At 40.4% G+C, this 17,079-nt stretch overlaps 1 protein-coding gene across 1 annotated transcript in view; it reads right to left on the bottom strand.

The window, feature by feature from the left end:
* The window catches only part of Ctnna3 (catenin alpha 3), a 1,089,047-nt gene that overhangs the window by 658,941 nt on the left and 413,027 nt on the right, over positions 1–17,079 (bottom strand). The window lies entirely within an intron of this gene.

Here is a 17,079-nt window from a genome sequence, read left to right as displayed (position 1 = left end):
TTTTCTTCTTTAAGCATCTGTAATATTTCTGATACAGGGCTTGGCCAGATCCAATATGGCAGCAGGCAGCGCATTGTCTCTAAAAATCTCTGATCTTCATTCTTAACAAGTCAACTCCTTTAACGGCTAAGCATGCAATTAGCTTAAAAGCATTAGATGCCCAATTTGTCAACTTCTGTGGGAGTTTCTGAAGTCATTTTCTTGGTGTATTGTGTAAGTTATGCAGAGCCATATTGGAGTTTTGCTAAACACTAAATAAAATATGCAGTGCAAATTCATACAATTTGCAAAAGTTGACCACAATTTTAGCTGACAATATTCCAAGAACAAATTGTTTTAAGTGAAAACTCAGTGCTGCTTTTGGCTCTTTAGGATAATTTGTGTGATACCGTTTCATTCTGTAAGCAGAACCGTTCTCTCCCTTACATCCTTTCACCTAAGGCTTGGGCTTCTCAACACACAGAGAGTCACCTTGGTTGACATTGTCTATATAATATTGTTGTGGGAGACAACTGGATTGAATCTAATCATGCTTTCCCTGTGATACCTCCTAGAAAAGAGATTGGAAAAAAAATCATTGTATTTCACCTCTAGGAAAATTGCTGCTGCTTTTAAATTAATAAACTGCAAAGGGCTCTGAGAGGAGACCTTGAAAACTCTGCAGCTGGCCACTGAGCTGCCAGAGTGGACTCCATGAAAAGAGACACTGAAGCACAACACAATCAGGTAGAACATCAAACACCCTCTACCTAGATCGAACTCCCAGAAAAATCCTATACCTTAAAACAGGACAGTGTCTTAACAACAACAGAAATCAAGATCTTCTATTTCACTCTATCCTGGTTTTCCTGGTCTCCTGCCACCATTTCAAACACTACCTCTCCACAGCATCCCATTCCCAAGTCTTTCTGTCTCCCTCATCCAGTGTTTACACAGACGCACCTGTTAAAATCCTTGCTGTCCTACAATGGATTCATGAAAGAAATCACTCAATGCATGAGACACACTCCTTGAAACAATTCCCCCATGATCACAAGTAAGCATTTGCCTCTTCTTGTTCCCCTGGCATTTCCCCCACGTGCTCATGTCATCCTCAGGCTTTCTCAGAACTCTACCAGCAATTACTTGCAAGGGAATTATTGAACAGATGAGTCCATAAATTAGCAACTTCGTTCAAGGTGCAACTGGTTTTAATTAGGGCTCCATAACAAGCCAGAGAAGTTAATGATGAACATAGAGTTTCCCATTCAGCCCAAACACACAACTGAATAATTCTCTTTGGCAGTCGCTGGTACCCACGAAACTGCAGTTATGGGTAGATATTTGTCACCATCAGATGTGGAAAACTAGCCATCACTTGAGAGTATGCAAAACTCTGCAGATGCTTGCTTGCAATTCATAGACATATGTCTACATCCTCCAAGATGCAGACAACAGTAGACATTGTCTGCTGGCCTTGGCATGACCACACGTTTACACACATACATACATGCCTCTGTAAATACACACAGGTGCACACACATGAAAATCAGAGATTTTAATCTAAAAAGAGTATATAATGTGCTTATGATAGGAACTGTCCATAGTAAAAGAACTGAGAAGGAAAGGAAAGCATAGTAGGAGATATTGGTATTAGGTCATTTATCTAAAAGGAAAAAAAAAAAAAGAAAGTTCTCAATATGAAAGCAATGGTGGAGAATGTACTCAAATGAAACTTGTGGTTACTTCAACAGCTGTAGACAAGCAGTCTTTTAATGAGCAGGAGCGAATTGTGAAGCATTAATTGAGGGCTACATAAAATAATGGCACAAACATATCTACGATGGACCTAAATACAGTTTCTAATTTTACCTAGAAAGCCTGGCCTTCATGCTCTAGGTTTGTGCATTATTAGCTCTTGGTTCTGTCTTTTCCCATTTCATGAAGGCAGAGATCTCCCCAGATGGGCAGGAGGTAGGACAAAGAGATCCCCATGCCCTCTCGCCCCCTGCCCTGGCATCAGGAATGATATGAGAGGCTCCTGTTGGGTTGGCTGTAAAATAAAAAAAAAAACTCACAAGCCTCTGTGCTGTGATTCATCAGAACAAGTAAAAGATGTCAGCCTTCCTGGACCTAGCAGCAGACAAGCACAGAGCTTTAATAAAGAATGACGGGAGGTGACAGCAGGACACGATTCAATAAGGACTTTAAAGATGATTTCCTAATTTCCACCCGGGGCTTAACCCTAGTTTAAAACATTTCATTGGGTCAAAGGCACTTTGTTCCCTAGGTGATAATAAATAGGCCCTAATGCTATAGAAATTATTAAATTTTGTCTTCTCCCTTCCTTCTATCTCCCGTCCTCAATACCTTTCTTCTTTCTCACCCCCAGGTTTTTATTGGGTTCTTGCTCTATTTATCCAGATTTATTTGGCTTCACTTGAGCCACTTTATACCTCTTTATTCCTTTTGCATGGCATAAAAATAAATAAAGCAAGGAGAAATGGTCCTGTCCTGTTTAAAAGCACCTCATTCCTTCTGTTTTCAAAGCCTTAACAAATCACCAAGCAATGAGCGAGGACTAAAGGCAAGTTCTGTGTTCTGTGATGAGGGATGGTTAGGGCAGGATATTAAAACACAGCCATAGATAACAGCCAGGACCTGCCTATCACCAAGTGCTCAGAAGGGAAGATGCACCTTTAAAGAATCCTTGACAGGATCCATCGTGAAGTCAGTACAGCCCTGCTAATGGCAAAGGGATGACTTTCAGAGAGCATCAGGGAAAGAGACAGTAAGAAAACACGGCATAGATCAAGCACTATCCAAAGAAAGCAACACAGTTTCTTTCTCATCAGAAATAAACTTCCCATAAGAAAAAAATCATTGAGGTAAACAGTCCTAAAATGATTTGATCCAACAAAATACCATTAGAATTTTATTGTGCATCTCAGTGTGATCCTGGATATAATCATGACTCGGAACCTTTCCATCAATGTTCTGTGTCACTAACCATTGTTAGAATTTCCTTGGAGCTGTCTATACCTTTGAAAACAAGCATATGAATTGACTTTCTGATTTACCCTAACCTGAGTACCTGTTGCCTACAGGGTCTTGGCCTCAGAGAACTTTTTAATATTACATTGCTCAAATTAGTAGCTATTTATCATACATAGGCATTTAATTGAAGTATAAACTAAAATTATATAACATTAAATTTTGATTTCCTCAGTGTCTCAGTTTAAAAGTAGTAGTAGTAACGTATGTGTCTGGTGTGTCTGTAAGAATGTGTGAGTATGTATATTTGTGTATGTGTGTATGAGTGTTTGTGTTTGTGTGTGTGTGTGTGTGCTTGGTGGCTTGTATACTGAACACTATGCATGAGGAACATTTTCCTCGCTACAGAAGGATTTGCAGAATTGTGTTGTGTTAAACACTTGCTTTTTACTTGCATGCATGTAATCTCTAAATGGTAATCCAAGGTTCTGGAGAGCAACCACACAGTAAACTAAACTGTCAATCCTCGAGCTACTTACCCTGTGGTAGAGAAAGCTGAGATTTAATTACATCTGCTCTTTGCTTTCAAACTCTTCCCTCTTCCCTGTCGCTCATGAAATTCACAGCAAATTCTTGATCTTGGTGTCGAAGGCCTTACAAGACTTAATCTTGGGATTGCTTATTAACAGCTGATAGGACATCTTGATGGGTCTTTTCTTCTAGACAGTGCATCTCAATTCAGGAGCTCTGCTTGGGAGAAGCCCCTGTGATTATTACCTCCTGCTTTTCCCAGTATGGACATCTTTCAAGTTATATATCTCAATAACTATGCCTTAAGGAGAAGATTTGTGGGTGTCCTCAGCTGTTATTAGTCATTGTCTTCTATACTCTTATTCTTCTTGTGATTTTTCAACAGCATGTGGTTTAATAAACAGATCCAGGTAATCAATACATTTTTGTGATCTACTCTTTGACAGATACCACATAGGACCAAACAACACCTTCTATACAATGTCTGCCTCAGCAGAAGACATAAACAGAGACCTGGAATTTGATAGAAACATCTGAGACAATCGGAAGATTGATGGGATAGCACTCTCATTAAGCTGAGGGGAAGGATAGATTCCCAAGGAAGCAATAAAGCTGTATTGAAGAATATCTGAGACTCAGACAAGTAAAGGAAGAGCAAAGGATGTGGGGCAGGGAAGGACAGCTTGAGCAAAGGCCAGGATCTTAAGGAATATTTGACAACTAGCATAAAATGTGTGAAGCTTGACCTGTTGGCCTTTGCCACACTAAGAAATGAAATTGGTCCTACAGACAACTGAGAGTCATACAATTTAATCAAGTGAGTGAAACGGTCAGGCCATTATATCAAAGGGGCCGGAGTCTTCACAGTGGATTTGAAGGCATCAGAACACAGGCAGAATTAAAATTAGATAGCCACGGCCAAAGCCTGTAAGAGGGATGAGACGTGTTGAAGTGAATTCAGTGATGCTAGGGATAAAAGAAAGTAATGGACTCGGGTCTCTGTTTGAGTAAATGAGGTAGGATAGAGACTGGCAGATGCTGGCAGGTGAAAGAAAGACAGCAATCCACGCTGCTGAACAGCGATGAGTGACTGGGTAATGGGGCTATGAACCGAAATACTCATTTCGAGAGGGGAATCTTGGTGAGCACAAGGATCTCCATTTCAATAAGGAGACCCAAGTAGCTGCTTGCTTGTACCACTCGACGCCACTTTTAACCTCCAAAGTTTAGAACTCTTTTGTACAGATTTCAACACGTAAAGCAGCAAACACTGCCTTGCGCATGCAAGTGTTCAAAAATATTTGCAGAATAACATAGAAGGAAAACAACTAGTTGTGAACAAGTCCCGTAATGCTGTTGTTCCTCAAATTTCTAAACATTAAGGTTGGCTACCAAACGTTCATATACTCATTTATGACTTTCAAATTCTATGACAGAACCACATTTCTTTCTCCAAAACTTACAGGATAGTCTGCTTTTTAGCAAGCGACTTCTTGTATAAGCACATCGCTGAAAAATGTGCTGAAACATGTGTTAATGTAAACTCGAAACGGCACACATAAAAAGAGACATTTGAAACATCATGGTCACAAAAACAGTGTTCTTGAAAACAATGAAGCCCCAAATATGAGAAATGAGGAATTAAACAGCTTCTCAAATTGATACTCAAATGAACATGTTAGTGCAGAGGTTCCCTGAATAGAATTTAAAGATCAGGAAAATGCATTTTGGTTGTTTTGTTAGTTTTCTTTTTTTTTCTTTTTTTTACTTTTTTATGTATGCCATTTTTTCTCAAGCTTTGAAATGAAACATTTCCCTTTTAGTGTGAAATCTTTATTTCATGGTGGAGATGAAATATGATGCTCTTAAACTTAGTTCTTCTCTGTAGAAATAACTTTAAAAATATTTTATGCTTAACAAATAGCAGAGGGAACAGATTTTAGACCACATTTTTCAGGCATGAAAGATATACAAATAGACAAGCGTGCAAACTGAAACCTCCTCTCTAGAATCCCACTGTACCACAGCATGTCAAGAAAACGCCTTCACTGGGCATGCTGAATAATCTCCCTGAAGCAAGCACTGTGCTATGGAAATAAAAGTAAAACAAACCAAACATCAACTCTGACATTTGGAATAGCTTCACTTTGTTAAGTCACAGTCTAGGAATAGAATAAGACTAAGAGACTGGTAAAACAAAACAGAAAAAAAAAACATGCTTTGGAAGAGTAAAGTGATGAAGACTCTTTTGATAAGAGCTTCAAAGTAGAGAAAACAAAAACCAAAATTACTCCAAACTATATTTTAAGCAATGAGCTAATACCCGAAAATATAAATAACAACAACAACTCAACAAAAGTACCCTCAATAAACCAATTAAAAAGTGGACATAGGCTTGGGTAGCTAACAAGTTTGTATGCCTGTATCCGAGTCCTAGCAAGTGCAGAGATAGGCAGATTGTGGAAGACTGTTGGTTGGCCCACCTGTGAGACAGAATGAAGACCCCAAATCAATTCCCAGGACTGAAGTTGATAGCTAATAACTACCTGTGACCCCAGCTCCAAGGCCTCCAATGCCCTCTTCCAAACTCCATGGTCATCTGAATGCAAACAAATTCACTGTATACAATTATAAATTAAAAATCAAGTACAGACCAAGCAATAGAGGATGCCCATTGTTAACCTCAAACCTTCTCATACGTGTCCTATTCACATAGATGAAATACATCTCAAAAATAAATTATGAAAGTTGCCAACCTGCCTAAATAATTTCTCAAAAGGTGGCAAAACCTGATGAGTAAGCAAAGGAGAACAGTAAATAGGATTTATCCTCTTTAATCACAGGGAAATGGGAACCAAACCTTAAATCCATAGAACCTCACTTCAGTTGGAATAGTTATTGCAGAAACACAAAAGACAATAATGATCCTGCCAATGTGTTTGGGCACAGAGTCTGCAATAAAACTGATGAAAATATATCTTATTATAAGCCATAATTCACTATGAAGAAAAGTAAAAGTATAGTGCAAAAAATTAAGATTAAAATTAGACTGACCATATAATACAGAAATGTATCTAACTAAAACTAACCACAACTAAAACTATAACAAGGAAGGGAAGTCAGGATGTTGAGTCCCATGGAAAGGTGGTTTCCAATGGGGTGAATGAGAGGAAGACGACACAGGAAAGGTTATAATAAGATATAGGGATTAAGGAATTTTGATATATTAATTATGCAGTAGAGAAAAATCTAGAAACTAAGAATAGGGTCACCTTTCCAACAGCTAGAAGAAAGAATTTTGCACATTTTTACCATAAAGAAAAGATTATTGTTTGTGATAATAAATATGTCTAATCCAACTGAAACATTATAAAACTTATGTATCAAAGTATCTAATGATATGGCAAAAGTGGAGGTTTTTCAAAGGTTCAGGGCAATATTCAAAGACAGTATATACATTAGTAGTTCCCAAATGCTTGTTCCAAGACTCACATGGTGCAAATAGAAAGATGGAGATAATCAACTTATTTAGCCAAAATAACATGCTTTCCAAAATATTTGGCATACTATGTGTTAAAGTCTCTGACATCATTTTCATATTTTGCAGTAACCTTTAATGTTCTCATTTGGCATTACAAAGTAATAGGAACACTCCCCATCTCAAGGGATTCAAGTATCTCTATTTTACTGTTGTTTCTAACTTGTTAGAATGAGTGTATACTATGCAGTACCAATGGAATGAAACATGATACTTTACCATGTCAATTTACAATAGAAACAAATTTGCCAAAAAGTGGTAGTGCATGCCACTGATCCCAGCACTCAGAAGGCAGAGGCCAGCCTGGTCTACAGAATGAGTTCTAGGACAGACAAGGCTATACTGAAAAGCCCAGACTCGAAAAATTAAAAAAATAAATCTGCCTTGACTTACTTTTAATATCATGTACAAGACATTTCCCACCAACTTAAATGTACTACATTTAAAATAACATTTATGAGTTGGTTTGATCCCTGGAAACTGCCAAAAACAATTACAAGATTGGTCATGAGCAAAGTAGTCACATAAAAGCTTGGTAAACTGAACTTCAGACTATTCATCTACAGATATTATGATATCTACACTCTGGGGTAGTTATGTGAAGTACTGTATGACAATAATGTAAACCATGACTGTCTTGTGAGTTAGCTTTGTTACTAGCAGTCACCTAAGGTAGAGTTCGTAAACTATTTTAATTCCATCTAGACCTCCATCAAAGTGTGGGCATAATTAGGACTCAATTTGTTAATTTAAGTAAAACATGTTGGAAGGCTTTAGTTTAGTTATTCAAGACATTGTCTGGTATATAACTCACACCAGACTCCAACTGAAAATATTACTGTCTCAGCCTCCTGAGTAAAAGAGTTCCAGGCAAGGGCTCTGCCTTGTTCTACCATGCTCTGCCTTGAATGAATACATTATAAGGTATTTAGACAGCCAGATGAACAAATGGATACATACAAGATCTACTGGAAGAAAGTGATTCCAGTGTTTGCCATCACTGGAAAGGTTATAGAGATGTTGGCACACAAGATGCCAAGCCCTTGAACATTATGAAGTCATCAATGGCAAATAAATACAAATGGCTAGGAAAAAGTTCACCCATCTCGTAAATCAATTAAAGGTTAAACTGTATATTCTGTCTACACTGGCATTTCAGTTCCCCAGCTTCCGTATTGAGTCATCATCACAAGATCTTGACACACATCTCAGGAAGAGGTCAGCCTCATTCTAGAAATCATCTGGGTTTGGATACTGCATCAGAGTGTCTCAGGGATGGAATGCCTCTCTGTACAGGATTGGCTATGATCAAGAAGGAAGTGGGACTATACCAGAGCTTCTTTGTTGATTATGTGAGCAACTCCTGGTACATTTTCCACAATATGTGGAACCGTTATGAGAATCTAATACACAGTGATATGCAAAGGCATACAAAGGCCAAGTATGTAATTTTGTATCCATTGTACAGAAAGCTTATTTCTAGCCATCTTCCTGCACGCACTGTGCTCTGGTGGGTAGACAAACAACATCATTGATTTTGTTATAAAATTTCTCATCTGGCCTCCCTCCTGATTTCTAGCTCTTTTCCCTCATTTTTTTCCACTTTCTAGACCTTTTGAAAATACTATTCTATATATGGGACCTTAGGCAACAGAGGGCTTTATGAAGTCTAAATTATGAGCTGTCTAATAAAGTACTTTCATGTTTCATGGACATGAAATCTAAGGCAGATCCACGTTCACCATTTTGACGCCTTATCATAAAGTTAAGTCTGTTTACAGACATACTTATGCTTTGATATTCGGTTACTAACATAATAGATTGATATTTACTGACTAACATAAATGTTTTTCCATCCCTGGTATCCTCATTGAGCCTTTTCAAGGTTCATAACTTGAAGGATTTCAGACACTACAGAATGCAGTGAAGTACAATAAAGATAGCCTCCACTTAAGAGGAACTTGACATATGGAAATATTTCCCTTTAGGTAAATCAGTAAGTAATGAGTTCCACTACAATAAGGCAGTGACTGTAATTTAAAGCAAGTTCGCTTAACTGGTGAAAGTATCATTTTATATAAAAGTTGATATGTTCGTATATTTTTAACAGAAAAAAATTCTTGTGAACAGTATATAGCTTGTGTGGAGTCTGAGTATGAACTCAAGGGGTGAAAGTTCAGAGCTGTCAGTGGTTCATGCTCCAAAATCATTTCCAGTATCTTGCTTCCAAGCTCTACATACTATTTGAAAGTTGTCATGCATTTCACTTCATTTAACAAATTGTAGCCCTAACTGAAGAACAAAGATACACATACAACGGGTTGGTAAGATAGTCCAATGGGTAAAAGCACTTGCCACATAAACCTGGCAATCTGAATTCCATGCCCAGAACTCACATAAAGGTAGAAGGAAAGAATGAATGCCCAAGAGACAAGCTCTGACCTCTACACATCACACGCACATACACACAGACTCACAGAGACTCGAATACACAATTTCTCACACACACTGACACACACTCACTGAAGCGCACACACTAATAATGTTTAAATAATTAGAACTAAGATAAATGCAGAGAGTTCCATGCCAATGTACTTAACCACAATAATAGCTTTCAAAGGCTATAATGAAAGTATAAATACACCTTTGAACAAAATGTCACATTTATGCTCATAAAGTCACCAGATCCAAAATATATGAAAACTGTTCAAGAGTTGTTGGAAAATTAAATGGATTTAAAAATGAATTCCTAGATTCCCATTTTTCCCACATTTATCCTCTTAAATTCCAGGACCCTTTATTTCTACGAGGTTTGGGACAGCTCGAGCTCCCTGCAACTACTGGCTTCGGGTCTCACTGTGTCATTTATTGCTTTCCCGAGGCTTGTCTACACCTATGTCAGCAGTCTGACCTCTATGACATTCATTGAATTGTCAATGTCATGTCCCACGCCATCCTTTACCAATAGAGCAAGTTCAAGAGAAGAGTCAGCTTTCAACACTTATAGACCTAGCAACAGCTTTCCAATTCCTTTACTTCTTCTCCGTGAAAACTCTGGAACAGGTGAGAAAAATAAAGGGCCAATTAAATACCCTCCCAACCACCGATATCCTACCTGTCTTAGGCCTGACCTGAGAGGAATCAGAGTCGATTTAAAGCAGATTAGATGTTTTGGCAATTACATTTTAATTACCGACACTATCTTGGGATAACTATCACTGTAATGAAACACGGTGACCAAAAGCAACCTGGGGAGGAAGAGGTTGATTTCACTCACCACTCAATATAACTGTTCATTGTCAAAAGTGATGAGGGCAGGAACTCAAACAGGGCAGGGACCTGGAGGCAGGAGCTGATGCAGAGGCCATAAAGGATCCTGCTTACTGGCTTGCTCACCATGGCTTGCTCTGCCTGCTTTCTTATAGAACCCAGGGGACTTCCCACTTACAACAAGCTGGGCCCTCCCCTATCAATCACTAATTAAGAAAATGCCCTACAGATGGATCTTTGCAAGCATGTTTTTCGATTGAAATTCCCTCCTTTCTTATAACTAGCATGTGTCAAGTTTACATAAGCTAGCCAGCATAGATAAGTTGGGAAGCACACACAAACACACAATAATAATAATAATAACAATAATAATAATAACGACTATTATTAATAAAATTGAAAAACTAAGTTAACTAGACTAATATTGACATTGATTGCTTCTCAAGGAAGATTAGAAGAAGATTTTACTCTACTGCATAAAGTTATGGGTATGATAGGGCACACCTATATTGTTCTTCTATTTTATTTGTCTTTTAATGTTTCATCTTAGTGTTATGTTCCAAAGGCTACCCTAGTAGAATCTTACACGTTAACTTTGTGTTATTCGGAAAGTACAGTAGAAAAGGGGGTTCTTATAAAATATGTAGGGTACAGGTGTGAGACTGGGGCTCACTTCAGTCAGTCAATCAAAAGGAAGACCTGAGGGCATTCAAGTCTATTTAGCCTGTTGTTCCAAACTCACACAGAGCCCAGGTAACAGCATTCTAAAATATTTAAACTCACGCTACAGGCTGGCAACCTGGCTCGGAGGTTAAGAGCCCCGGTTGCTCTTGCAGAGGACCCACGTGGTAGCTAACAATCACCTGTAACTCCAGTTCTAGACAACCTGATGTCACTTTCTCATCTCTGTGCCACACCTGCCATACCCACATACATGCTGACAACTTACTCCTACATGTCAAAATAAAAGTAAATAAATATTTTAAAATATTAAAATTAAGATGAAAGTCACACTGGAACTTCAAGGAGAATGGGTCTCAGACAAGCATGGACCTCGGCTTGTTCCTCCAAAGGGGCTGCAGAAGGAAAGAGGAAAACCTTTCGTGTGTCGAAGAGATGGCTCAATGGATGAAGGTACATGCATCCAAGTCTGATGCTCTGAATTTGATCCCTAGAAACCACATGATAGACATAGAAAGACGACTCTGACAAGTTGTCCTCTGGCTTCAAGACAATATCTGTTGCATACCTACCCACTCAAACACACACACACACACACACACACACACACACACACACACACACACACCTAATGTCAAAATGTTTGGAGAGAAAAACTAAAGGTGTATGACAGAGCCCGTGAACCTTGTACTGTATAAACATTTGGTGTAATATCACAGAAACAAGAGGGAAACCCTTCCCTTCTTTCATGCTATATATACCCCCAATTTACCAGCTTAAACCACCTTAAAACCAGAAGAGACTTTGCAGTCTGGGAAAAGGAAAGAAAGGTGCCAAAAGCCTTGCCACCATCTTGGCCACTTACAGTCCCAGGATTAGTGGTGACTCTCACAGTCCTGACTGACACTAAGTCCACCTCAGTGTGCTTAGAAGCTATCAGACTGTGTGTTTGGGAAAAGGGAGACAGTGCTCTATCCTCTCAGCCATGGTGAATGAACCTACTACCCTAGATCATCTTGAAACAGGAACTGCTACTATGGTGTGTCCTTGTTTGCAGGTGAGTGACCACAGCACTCCCCTGTCCTCAAGGTTTTGTTGCTCCTAAACCACATCAGCCTGGAACTCCAACAAAAGCATCCTCAAACTGAGCTGCTGTTATCCCCTACCTCGCAAGGCAAAGCTCAGGGAAGGTTCCACTCACACCCTGCTCACCCTGCTGCTGCTGTTCCCTGAGCGAATGAGCTTAAACTGAAGCTGTCCTTTTGACAAAAGGAACCAGTACTTTATCTTCCCACCGAAGACAGAACACAGCCCAGTGCCTGGACTCAAGTGGTCCCCTGTTTCCCACATATTCAGTGGAAAGTCTGGTCAGAATGGTCACTCCCACTGGGGGGTCTCATGCTCTGGGAAACAGCATTAGCTGAACTGAGCTGACTTGTTCTATTTCAAGGCCAAATGATCCTAGTACACTGCTTCCCTAGAGCCAGACAAGCTCACTATATTCTGAATGCTTGTAACTCCCCTTCCTCAAGAACTATGGTCTTCTCTGTCTTCAAACCTCAAGCAATAACCATGCTTGACCATTCCAAGATCTTGGCTATGGCACATTGCCTCTAGGAGCCTGATAGTTCCCATCACACTCTAAAACTGATCCATATTATACCCTTGATATACGGGTAAGTGACAAGCCATGACTGAAGCACACAGTTAAGGTGGCACTGGTGACTAAAGATAGTTCTGTTCCCCTGTCCAATCAGCAAGACTGGAAATGAGACAGCCCTTGGTCTACGGCATGGGTAGCAGACATGGGCAATAATAAATGAAGATTTATTGAGTGAGTCTCCTACAGAAAATCAATGTGAGGAGATTTCTAAAGCCCTTCAGTAAGCTTTAATTAATGCTAAGGAACAGAGCCCAAAGAACACTCTCCACTCTCATATCTGAGAAGCAAAACTAAACAGTGTCTATCCAAAGATAGCAGACAACCGAGACTTCCTAGTTGTAAGTGACTGTCAGTCAATTAAGTTTGAATGTAGATTATTCAACTGCCCTTGTTTCATGTCTGTTGATGTGATAAAATACTGGACCAAAAGCAATACAGGGAACAAATTGTTTGATTCATAATCCCACAATGGTGGGTAGTTGATGTGACAAGAACTTGAAGCAGTTGTTCACATTACGTCCACACCCAAAAGCAGGGAAAAATTAATCCATGTGTGATTATAACTCACCTAGACTTCTTCATTATTATATAGTTCAGGGTCAAAAACCAGGGAACTGTGTCACGCCCTCTTAGGCCAGGTCTTCCGTATTACTTTAAGACAGTCAAGGCAACCCCTCAGAGCCCTGTCCACAGGCCAATTTCATCTGGACAGCCCTGGAAGACTCTTTCCACGTGATTTCTAGGTTTTGCTGAGTTGACAATTTATACTAACCATTGCAACAATCATTTTTAAATCGTAATATTTGGGGGTGCTAGGTAATTGCAGACATGTACTGCTGAATACGGGTTAATATGGGTAGAAGGAACATTTGTAGGAGCATTTGAAATATGCTTATTATGCTTATAATGCCAAAGAAGAGACTGACACTACTTTTATGTATATTGAAAAGATTTATGGTTCCATAAAAACCCATGTTTTCTTATTATTTAGCACTGAACGAGATCTAGAGAATTAAACTTATATTGACAGTATCTGTTTGAGTCCAGAAGTGTTGCAAACATACATGTTATACATGCTTTCATTTACTACATACCCCTATCTTTCCCAAAGGTCAGCTGTCTCTGTCACTAGGATGGTAGAAACTGGCCTACATAGCCAAGGAGATGGAGCTGAAGAATCACAATCCAAACCTCTCCGAGTCTGGTGATTTGACTGTGGTGCTCTATATCAATACCAGACGTAAGAGAAGACTGATATTAAGTGGTGAGATGCTCACAATGAAGCACAGCCCAGTTTCGGTAGATTACTGTGATGATAATTGCCAGAACAAGCCAGAAATTGTGGCTTCAGAATTAGGAATGGCTTGTAAATATCAAACAATGGGTGTCTGAATTAAAAATTAAACTAGCTGATGCCTGTAGTGTTACCTGCAGTGTGTTCTAGAGAATCAGCAACATTAGGGGAAGAGATGGTCCCTTTCAATGTCTGCTGTCAGAAAGCTGAGAGTGTTCATTTCTTTTCATGTCAACCTCAGGGAAACGAAAACAAACTGGCTTCAAACCCACTTTCAAAATTTTCGACCCAAAGTTGTTCCTCTCTAAAAGAAATTCAGGAACAAAGTCAAGCAGAGACTGGATGAATGGCCAACCAGTGACTGGACCAACTTGGAATCTGTCCCATAGGAGGGCACCAAACCCTGACACTATTACTGATACTATGATTTGCTTGCAGACAAGACCTTAGCATGGTTGTCCTCTGAGAAGCTCTACCAGCAGCTGACTGTGACAGATACAGATACCCACAGGCAAACTTAGGATGGAGGTGGGGGCCCCTATGGGAGAATTAGGTGAAGGATTAAAGGAACTGAAGAGGAGGGCAACCCCATAGGAAGACCAACAGTGTCAGCTAGCCTGGACTCTTGGGAGCTACCAGAGACTAAGCCAGCAACCAAAGCGCATACATGCATTGGTTTAAGCTCCCTGCCCCCCCACACCCATGTACGACCGTGAAAGGACAGCATGGTTTCTGGTCGAGTACCAGCTAGAAATTACTGGAGACTCCAGGTGATCCTAAGGGATGGCATCCATTTTTCCACACTCCCAGACTCCAGGCTCCTGACACAAGACCACAGACCTCCATAAATCTCTGCCTTCCAGTCACATAGGACAATGCCCACTAGCTCCTTCACAGGTAGAGGACATGACTACAGGCCTCAGAACCTCAAGACAGATCTCCATATTAATGAGATACCTAAAGCCCAGAGGGGCGTAGCCAATTAAATATTCCTTCCCAGACCCTCCTCCTTGCAAAAGGTATTTAACCTCAGGCTGACCCTGAAAATACCAGGGTATAGTTTTCATCTATTTTCCACCATGACAATAAACATCTTAAAATCATGGACTGTTTCTCATCTTTGGGACTTGGTGTGGGGAACAGTGGAGCAGGCCTCAATCTACAGACCTGTCACCTAATCTCCAGGCTGACAACCTCTCTACTTTCTCAGCCACAAGATCACCAGCCACTCAAGCCAAGCAAGGGAGCCAGCTGTGACCCCGCCAAGCGAGTCACCTTGACCAAGAATTCTCATCCCCACTGGACACAGCCAGAGCTCATTCCTCACCCTCTCCTCTTCAGCTGAGGGCCAGTCTAGCTTGTATGCCCCCAATTCGGTCTCTGCCCTTCCTCAGCTCCCCAGCGGTGCCTGAGAGCCCAAAGGCTGGAAAACCAACCTGTTCCTGGCTGCCTTTTGGCCCAGGGACCTCCCAAGCCAAAAGCTGTGGCTCCTACAGGACCTCAGACTATGCTCCCCACCCCAAGCAAAGCCCCGCGGGCTTTGAAGCCCAATTCAAAGCCTGTGAGTGTTCTATTTCCTCCTGAGGAACTGAGGACAAGAAGTCAATTTGTTAACCAACGATGTGCCTGGGGTGATTATGTTTTCTTTCTCTACTCTCTGTGTTTATTCCTAACTTAGCCTAATGTCTGGCTAGCACCAGCGTGGAGTGAACACAATCAAATTCTCGTGCCCCTCTCCCCACGAGAGGCCCTAGCCACATGGCGAGACAGAGGCAGGACTCACACACCAACCCAACAACAGGTCCCACACACACTACAACCTAACCCCCACACACGTATGTAGCAGAGGACTGCCTTGTCTGGCCTCAGGGAGAGAGGATGTGCCTAATCCTGTACAGACTGGAGGCCCTAGGGAGGGGGGAATGCCCCCTAGGGAGTATCCTCTAAGAGGTGAAGGGGAGGGAGATGAGAGGAAGAGTTCTGCAAGGGGGGGACTGGGAAGGGAGGGCAACATTCGAGATGTAAATAAATGAAATAATTAATTAATAATAATAAAAGAATAGAGCAGAAAGTATATATTTAACATCACATCACAAGGGATCCAGAGGTCAAGGGTAGCAGAAAGACCAAATACTGCACTTGAAAATCTGTATCAGCAAGGTAAAGTTCTAGATGTCAGAGTAGAGGTATAGACAAGACGCTCCATGTCAGCGTGAGTTAGGCGTGATGTTTGGCTTCCCTAGGTCTCTTGCATCTAATTAGAAAGGAGTGTTAGCCAAAGTCACGCAACACACAAGCACGCAAACACTTTAAAAGCATAGCATTTGGAGCTATGTGAGATCATTGGAGACAGGCACTATTGAAGCTTGTCTCTCATCAGAGGGAAAGTCTCAGACACTTTATTAAACAGTAAAAATCAAGTGTGGTAATTGCATGTTTAATTTAGGTGAAGATTCTTCATAAATAAACGTGTTACTTATTACAAAAGTGTTTAAACTGGATGCATTTTTCTACAATTTTATAAATTGAACATCTCTTTTACTCAATCTTTATGCTTAGAGACTCTTTACTCTCTTTTTTAAAAGAATCATTAATTTCCAATTTGTCTTTATGAGTGTTTTCAGTCTGTGTAATTGTGCACTGTGTGCATGCGTGCCTGCAGCCTATGGAGGCCAGAAGAGGGAGGAGGTTCCATTGGAACTGGAGTTACAGATAGTTGTGAGCCACCATTTTGAGTTCTGGAAATAAAATGTTGGTCCTCTAGAACTGGACCCTGGTTATATACAAGAACACCAAGTGTTCTTAACCACTGCGAAACCTCTTTAGCTCCTGAAGACTGTTTCTAGAAGTAAGACTAGGAAATAAACAGCATACAAATATACTTCACCTCACCAAATCTATGAAAGTTTGCCATTACTCCTTCTAAACCAATATAAATACTCCACTCCAACCCACCCTGAACTAAGACCTGGCTTGGTTTATGGTGTGGAGAACAGAAGACACTTAGACTCTGCTTGTTGGTACTGTGCTTAAATACAAGCTTTCCCACCTATGTGAACTGTAAACCCAGTGCAACTCAACATGTGTGTGTGTGTGTGTGTGTGTGTGTGTGTGTGTGTGTGTGTGTGT

Source organism: Grammomys surdaster, unplaced genomic scaffold, assembly GCF_004785775.1.
Source record: "Grammomys surdaster isolate TR1022 unplaced genomic scaffold, NIH_TR_1.0 125363, whole genome shotgun sequence".
Classification (NCBI taxonomy): domain Eukaryota; kingdom Metazoa; phylum Chordata; class Mammalia; order Rodentia; family Muridae; genus Grammomys; species Grammomys surdaster.
Note: the sequence above shows the minus strand (reverse complement) of the source record. Positions and strands in the feature narration are given on the sequence as shown.